This window comes from Oncorhynchus nerka, linkage group LG10 (genome assembly GCF_034236695.1).
Source record: "Oncorhynchus nerka isolate Pitt River linkage group LG10, Oner_Uvic_2.0, whole genome shotgun sequence".
NCBI lineage: Eukaryota > Metazoa > Chordata > Actinopteri > Salmoniformes > Salmonidae > Oncorhynchus > Oncorhynchus nerka.
This window is the reverse complement of record NC_088405.1, coordinates 69,886,961-69,894,102: the sequence shown is the minus strand read 5'-3', so window position 1 is coordinate 69,894,102 and position 7,142 is coordinate 69,886,961. Positions and strand designations below refer to the sequence as shown.

At 41.9% G+C, this 7,142-nt stretch overlaps 1 pseudogene; it reads left to right on the top strand.

Annotated features, from left to right (window-relative positions):
- Positions 1–6: 6 nt before the first annotated feature.
- LOC115136480 (protein FAM222B-like) lies at positions 7–6,613 on the top strand (annotated as a pseudogene).
- Positions 6,614–7,142: the final 529 nt, after the last annotated feature.

Here is a 7,142-nt window from a genome sequence, read left to right as displayed (position 1 = left end):
AACGTGACCGTCTCTACCTCAACAATTCCTCTGTCCATGGCCGCCGGCCTGAACCAGGGCCGCCAGCCAGACCTGAACAGCATCGTGCACCAGATCAACCAGTTCTGCCAAGCCCGGGCCCAGGGGGCTGGGGCCACCTCAATGTGCGAGGGCCAGATCGCGAACCCCAGCCCCATCAGCCGCAACCTCCTCATCAATGCCAGCTCCAGGTTGTCCATGCACAGCCACCAACACCCCAACGTCTGTCCCCCCGGACTGCCCCCACACCCCAACTGCATCATGTGTCCTGCGAACAAGGCTGCTGCCCCCTCTCACCCCCAAAACAACATGGCTGCTTCTAACATGATGCCTGTTTACCACAATGATATCAAACAGCAGCAGCAACAACAGCATCAACAACATAATCACCAACAGCAGATGCGCTGGAACCAGCAGCAGTTGGCTCATCTACAGCACATGCAGCAGGATGGCGGGGGCCACCCCTGCAAGCACCCCTCTCACATGGGCTACCTCCCAGAGCTGTGTGTGGGCCAGCCATACAGCCTGAAGCCTCCTATAGAGAAGCCCACCTCCTCTCCCCCCAACAACAACAATGGCATGCCTGGGGGTCCACTGGCCCACTACACCAGTGGTGGCCACTATTTCCAACAACACGCTGTGTGGAACAGCAGTATCCTGCCAACGCCCAACAGCGACAGCTCCGGGTCTCAGGACCTGTCCATGCCATTCCATGGTGGGCCCCCAGGGGGCTCCACCACCCTAGACTGCGGTGGGCCCCCTGGGGGAGGCCATTACAGGCCCGGGGGCGAGCTCCTCCTCCTCCGGCCAGACTAGTCTGGTGCAAACGGCAGATTACTTGGGCGGGGACTTCCAGACGCCCTGCTTCCGAGATCACAATCTGGGGCTGATGGGAAAGATGCACAGGCCTCCCATGAACAGGGTGGGGCCCGAGGTTGGCCCCGGGGACGGCAGAACCGCTCACATCCAGCACCCAGGGTACAGATAAGATAAGCTACGGCCGGTCTTGTCTACACAGCAGTTATCGAAAACCTTCTTTTAGTCTTAAAGGAAAAATATGAAATATAATTAAATTAATAAATTAAGTAAAAATTTCCGCTAACAATAAAAAGAGGACAAATTAATATATAATAAAGAGCAGTGTTGGTTTTTCTTTTTCTTGGAGTCTATCTTGCAAGTGATCAGTTGATTTTGTAAATGAGTGCTTTCACTAGGCACCCTCTAGAGAGCGTTTCTTATGTGATTGTCATCATTCCCTACCTTTTTTCCATCCTACCTGTCTATCAGTGTGCCTGGATCTAAGGATAGAGAGTTATTTTGACTTCAGATCTGTCATTCCTTCAATTTCTGCAGAGGATGGATGAAAACTCATTGACGCTTCATGGAGGAAAGTAAAAACCATTTGTTTGTTTTTACTGAGTCGTGTGGGGATTTCTCCTGCGATTAGTTTTTTGGTGGCTAATGTTCCCTTTTTGCGTTTACTTCTGAAACTCGTAGTGACATCAAGATTAAAAACCTCTTGAAATCACCTTGCAGACGAGGTAATGAATGGTTCAGTGTGAAACTGAAACTATCAGTCACTGGACACTACAAAGGACATACGGAGACACATGTACAAAGAGGCTTTTTCTTTCTTTAGAAATGTATTTATTTGTGAAATAGGACTGTTTTCTGAATCAGGTCACTGGTCAAGGTTGATTCCTCGCTATCATCAAAGTATCTAATCTAATCAGGTTGATGTTTGTACAGAGCATAGATATATACTGTATAGACAGTGTAGACATCTAGATCCAGCAGGGAGCAACATACGTGGGGACTGACTGGGGGAGCTGACCAACGCGCTCTTGCTCAAAATGCTGCAATGAATTCAGGTGTCTGTTACAAACCATTTGTCACCAATGCCAATTGAGATTGGCAACATGATTGTGGATTAATATATTTTTATTTTAATGGAGTGAAAAAAATAATTAATTCTGTCTGAAGCCTTAAATGGCCAAAGTCACATAATTGACAAGGAAAACTTATTTTAAAAGATGTAATTTTATGTTTCCTATCATTTTTCGTGAACCCGAAAACAACTACTTGAATTGTTGAAATGCGATGTTCTGTTTGGCAGTTGTTTAGTGAAGGCAGTGAGCTAGTTAGCAGGACTAAACCGATCTACTGGAGTGAAATAAATAGAATTGTTACTAATATAATGTTATTTTAGAAACTAACTATGAACCAAATTATAGTTTTGATCCTGAGTGTATTTTGTTTTTAATCACTAAAGCTAACTTAGTTGCTACTGATTCTGGTATGAAGTCTGCTGAAAATACCAAATTGATCACTTGCAAGATCACTTGGAGGTTAAAGGAAATTGACTAACTTAAGTGAAACAGCAAATGCGTTGTTTATTTTATTTTACACTGGCTTACCTACTATACTACTGTAACTTTTTAAAGTGTAATGATTGTGTGAGAATGATGCCTGCTGATGCAGGTTGAGCATAGACGTGTGTGCATGTGCGTTTTGTATGTATGCAGATGTGAGTGTGTGTCTGTACGTGAGAGTGGTGGACACACTGACCTCCACTTTCTGTTCGCCTCCTTCCCTAACAGCCCTTAAAAAGCCTTAAGTATTTGGTCCTTGGACTTTCCTTTGAAAACATGCATGGTTATAACGAAAACCCAAAATGATGATTATGAGAATGACGATTGCAAGGATACATACAGAGGACCCACAATTTCTGTTTGTTAATTTGCCTTTTATTTTTATGGGAGTTTTTGTTTAATAGGAAAGGCAATTCCTTAGAGATTCTTCTTAATTACGAAAACAAGAAATTGAGTTATATTTTGTAATTATATTTTAATCCTACAGTGCCTTGCAAAAGTGTTCATTCTCCTTGGATTTCTTCAAATTTGATTGTGTTACAAAGTGGGATTAAAATGGATTCAATTGTTCATTTTTTTCAACAATCTATGCAAAATACTCTGTCAAAGTTTAAGATGAATAGAAATGAAATGACTAAAATATAGTCGTTGCATAAGTATTCATCTCCCTGAGTCAATACATGTTAGAAACACCTTCGCAGCTATTACAGCTGTGAGTCTTCTTGGGTAGGTCTCTGAGGTTTACACCTATATTGTGCAATATTATAAACTGGTGGTTAGAGCCCTGAATGATGATTGTCTGAAAGCTGCGGTATATCACACTGTATACCACGGGTATGACCCAATTTCTTTTTTTTACTGCTCTAATTACACTGGTAACCAGTTTATAATGGCAATAAGGCACCTTGGGGTTTTGTGGTATATTGCCAATATACCACGGCTAAGGGCTGTATCCAGGCGCTCCGCGTTGTGTCGTGGTTGAGAACAGCCCTTAGCCGTGGTATATTGGCTATATACCAAACCCCCTCGGGCCTTATTGCTTAATTAGCCCATTATTCTTTTCATAATTCTTCAATCTCTGTCAAGATGTTGGGGATCATGGCTAGACAGCAATTTTCAAGTCTTTTTTATAGATTTTCAGTCATATTTAAGTCAAACTTACCCACTCAGGAACATTCTCTGTCGTCTTGGTAAACAGCTCGTGTACATTTGGCCTATTGTTATAAGTTATTGTCCTGCTTAAAGGTGAATTCCTCTCCCAGTATATGGTGTAAAGCAGACTGAAGTAGGTTTTCCTCCAGGATTTTGCCTGTGCTTGGCTCCATCCCATTTCTTTTCATCCTGAAAAACTCCCCAGTATTCGCTGATGTCAACCATACCCATACCATGATGCAGCCACCACCATGCTTGGAAATAAGGAGGCAGTTACTCAGCGCTGTGCTGTTGGATTTGCCCCAAACATAAGACTTTGCATTTAGGCCTAAGAGTATATTCTTTGCTGTGTTGTTTTTTTTCTTCAGCTTTTTTGCTTTGCCTTGGTGCGCACACAAGATGAATGTTTCGCAATATTTCTATTCAGTATATTTGTATTATTTTCACTCTGTCTTTTAAGTCATTGTGGCATCACTACAAAGTTATTGATCCATCGTCAGTTTTCTCCCATCACAGCCATCTAACTGTTTTTAAAATCACTAATGGCCTCATGGTAACATCCCTGAGCAGTTTCATTCCTGTCCTGCAGCTCAGTTTAAAGGTTCACTGTATCTTTGATGTGTTTGGGTGGTTTAATCCATAATTATTAACTTTACCATGCTTAGCGAGAGATACAATGTCTGATTTTGTTATTGTTACCCATCTACCAATTACTGTCCTTGTTTGTGAGGCTATCGAAAAGCTCCCTGCTCTTTTTAGTTGAATCTGTGCTTGAAATTCAATACTTGACTGAGGGACCTTACAAAATATATTTAGAACCCTTGACTTTTTCCACATTTTGTTACGTTACAGCCTTATTCTAAAATTGATTAAAACAAAAGTTTTCCACCTCATCAATGTACACACTACCCCATAATGCCAATGCAAAAACAGGGTTTTTAGACATTTTCGCTCATTTATTTGAAATTTAAAAAATGGATATCACATTTACATAAGTATTCAGACCCTTTACTCAGTACTTTGTTGAAGAACCTTTGTCAGTGATTACAGCATTGAGTCTTCTTGGATATGACACTACAAGCTTGGCACACCTGTATTTGTGGAGTTTCTCCCATTCTTCTCTGCAGATCCTCTCTGTCAGGTTGGATGGGGAGCATTGCTGCACAGCTATTTTCAGATCTCTTCAGAGATGTTCAAATCCGGGCTCTGACTGGGCCACTGAAAACATCCCAACAGCATGATGCTGCCACCACCATGCCTCACCGTAGGGATTTTACCAAGTTTCTTCCAGACGTGACGCTTGGCATTCAGGCCAAAGAGTTTAATCTTGGTTTCATCAGACCAGAGAATAGACCAGAGATTCTTGTTTCTAATGGTCTGAGAGTCCTTTAGGTGCCTTTTGGCAAACTCCAAGTGGGCTGTCATGTGCCTTTTACTGAGAAACGACTTCAGTCTGGCCACTCTACCATAAAGGCCTGATTGGTGGAGTGCTGCAGAGATGTTTGTCCTTCTGGAAGGTTCTCCCATCTCCACAGAGGAACTCTAGCTCTGTCAGAGTGACCATCGGGTTCTTGGTCACCTCCCTGACCAAAGCCCTTCTCCCCCGATTGCTCAGTTTGGCTGGGTGGCCAGCTCTAGGAAGAGTCTTGGTGGTTCCAAATTTCTTCCAATTGAGAATGGTGGAGGCCACTCTGTTCTTGGGGACCTTCAATGCTGCAGACATTTTTTGGTACTCTTCCTCAGATCTGTGCCTCGACACAATCCTGTCTCGGAGCTCTACGGACAATTCCTTCGACCAGATGGCTTGATTTTTGCGCTGTCAACTCTGGGACCTTATATCGGCAGATGTGTGCCTTTCCAATCATTTGAATTTACCACAGGTGGACTAATCAAGTTGTAGAAACATCTCAAGGATAATCAATGGAAACCGGATGCACCTGAGCTCATAGCAAAAGGTCTGAATACTTGTGTAAATAAGGTATTTCTGTTTTTTATTTGTAATAAATGTCGAAACATGTCTACAAACCTGTTTTCACGTCATTATGGTTTATTGTGTCTCGATTGCTGGGGAATTGTTTTTATTTAATCCACTTTAGAATAAGGCTGTAACGTAACAAAATATGGAAAACGTCGAGGGGTCTGAATACTTTCCAAAGGCACTGTGTGTATGAGGGAAAGTGGAGGGGTTAGTCATTTAAAAATCATGTCAACCCCTAGTATTTCACACAATGAGTCCATGTAATTTATTTTTTTTTTTTTTGCCTATTTTTTTATCCTGAACTAATTTAGGCTTGCCTTGAGCAAAGGGGCTTCATTTTTCTTCCACTTTGGCACCACAGAGAATTTTTAGTAGATTGTTGGAAGAAAAAAACAGGACAAATCCATTTTAATCCCACTTTGTAACACAAAATGTGAAGAAATCCAAGGGGTCTGAATACTTCTGCAAGGCACTGTATGTGTAGTTACTGGGCTGTAACAAACCATTTTCCCCCCAGTTTCAAAGCTTCAGTTGAGACTTGTTTATTATACTTGATTTTCTTGTTTAAAAAAATTGTCGTCTTTGTTTCCTTTACTGTTGCTGTGAAATCCAGGAAGGCTTGATAAGTCTTTCTTTTACATGTTACTCTGTGGCTGTACGAAAGATAAAAAGGCGAGAGAGTGAGTTGTGCTACTCTTTTTGTAATATTGTAATAATAAAATAAAGTTCTAATTTATGCTTAGAAATGTGTTTTATGGATGTCCTGTTCTTTTGATGCCCAAATGCCCTTTCTCCTATTTGATGAGTTGTACAGAACTTGCAAATATGAGTATTTGAAATACATATGCTCACAACCTTTTACTCAATGAGAACAGATGGAGGAAATTGGACATTCTTCCACCTTATGTTTGTCTCCAAACCATATACCTGTCTGCTCATTGCCCTACAAATCTGCATGGGTTACCCCCTGAGTGCTTGAATTATTTCTTTAGATCAGACAACATTGCAAGTTTTTTCCCCCCATTTGAGTCCCTGAGTCCCTGTTTAATTTCAACAGTACTGTGTGTGAAATAAAGCTTTACCTACATCATCATCACACAGTCATTGATTTTTAGGTAGCACCTCATCTCCGCATCAATCGGGAACAGAAACCTAATTGTAACAGTTGCAATTGGACCTAGTTAGGAAGTCAAATCAATCCATGATTAATCGTGCTTCTAAACCTGCATTGCTTGCTGTTTGGGGTTTTAGGCTGGGTTTCTGTATAGCACTTTGAGACATCAGTTGATGTAAGAAGGGCGATATAAATCAATTTGATTTGATTCAGGAGGCTATACATAGGCCTACACTCCTTGTGCCTCACATTGCCGTTTAAACCGCGACCACTGGTATACAAAGCGGTGATTGCACCAATTTCATTCAGTGCTTTGACCGCTTTCCTACTGTATCAAAGCGATCTGGTGTAAAATAGCGACAGGAAGTCACGTAGCCAGAGCAAGCTGTGAAATCGAGAAATCTGCAGGTCACACTGGCTTTGATTTGTCTGGCAGGAGTTCTTTAAAGAGAGCACAGTGGGGGGTACTGACCGACCGCTTTCTGGGTTCAGTTCAGACACTATCGCT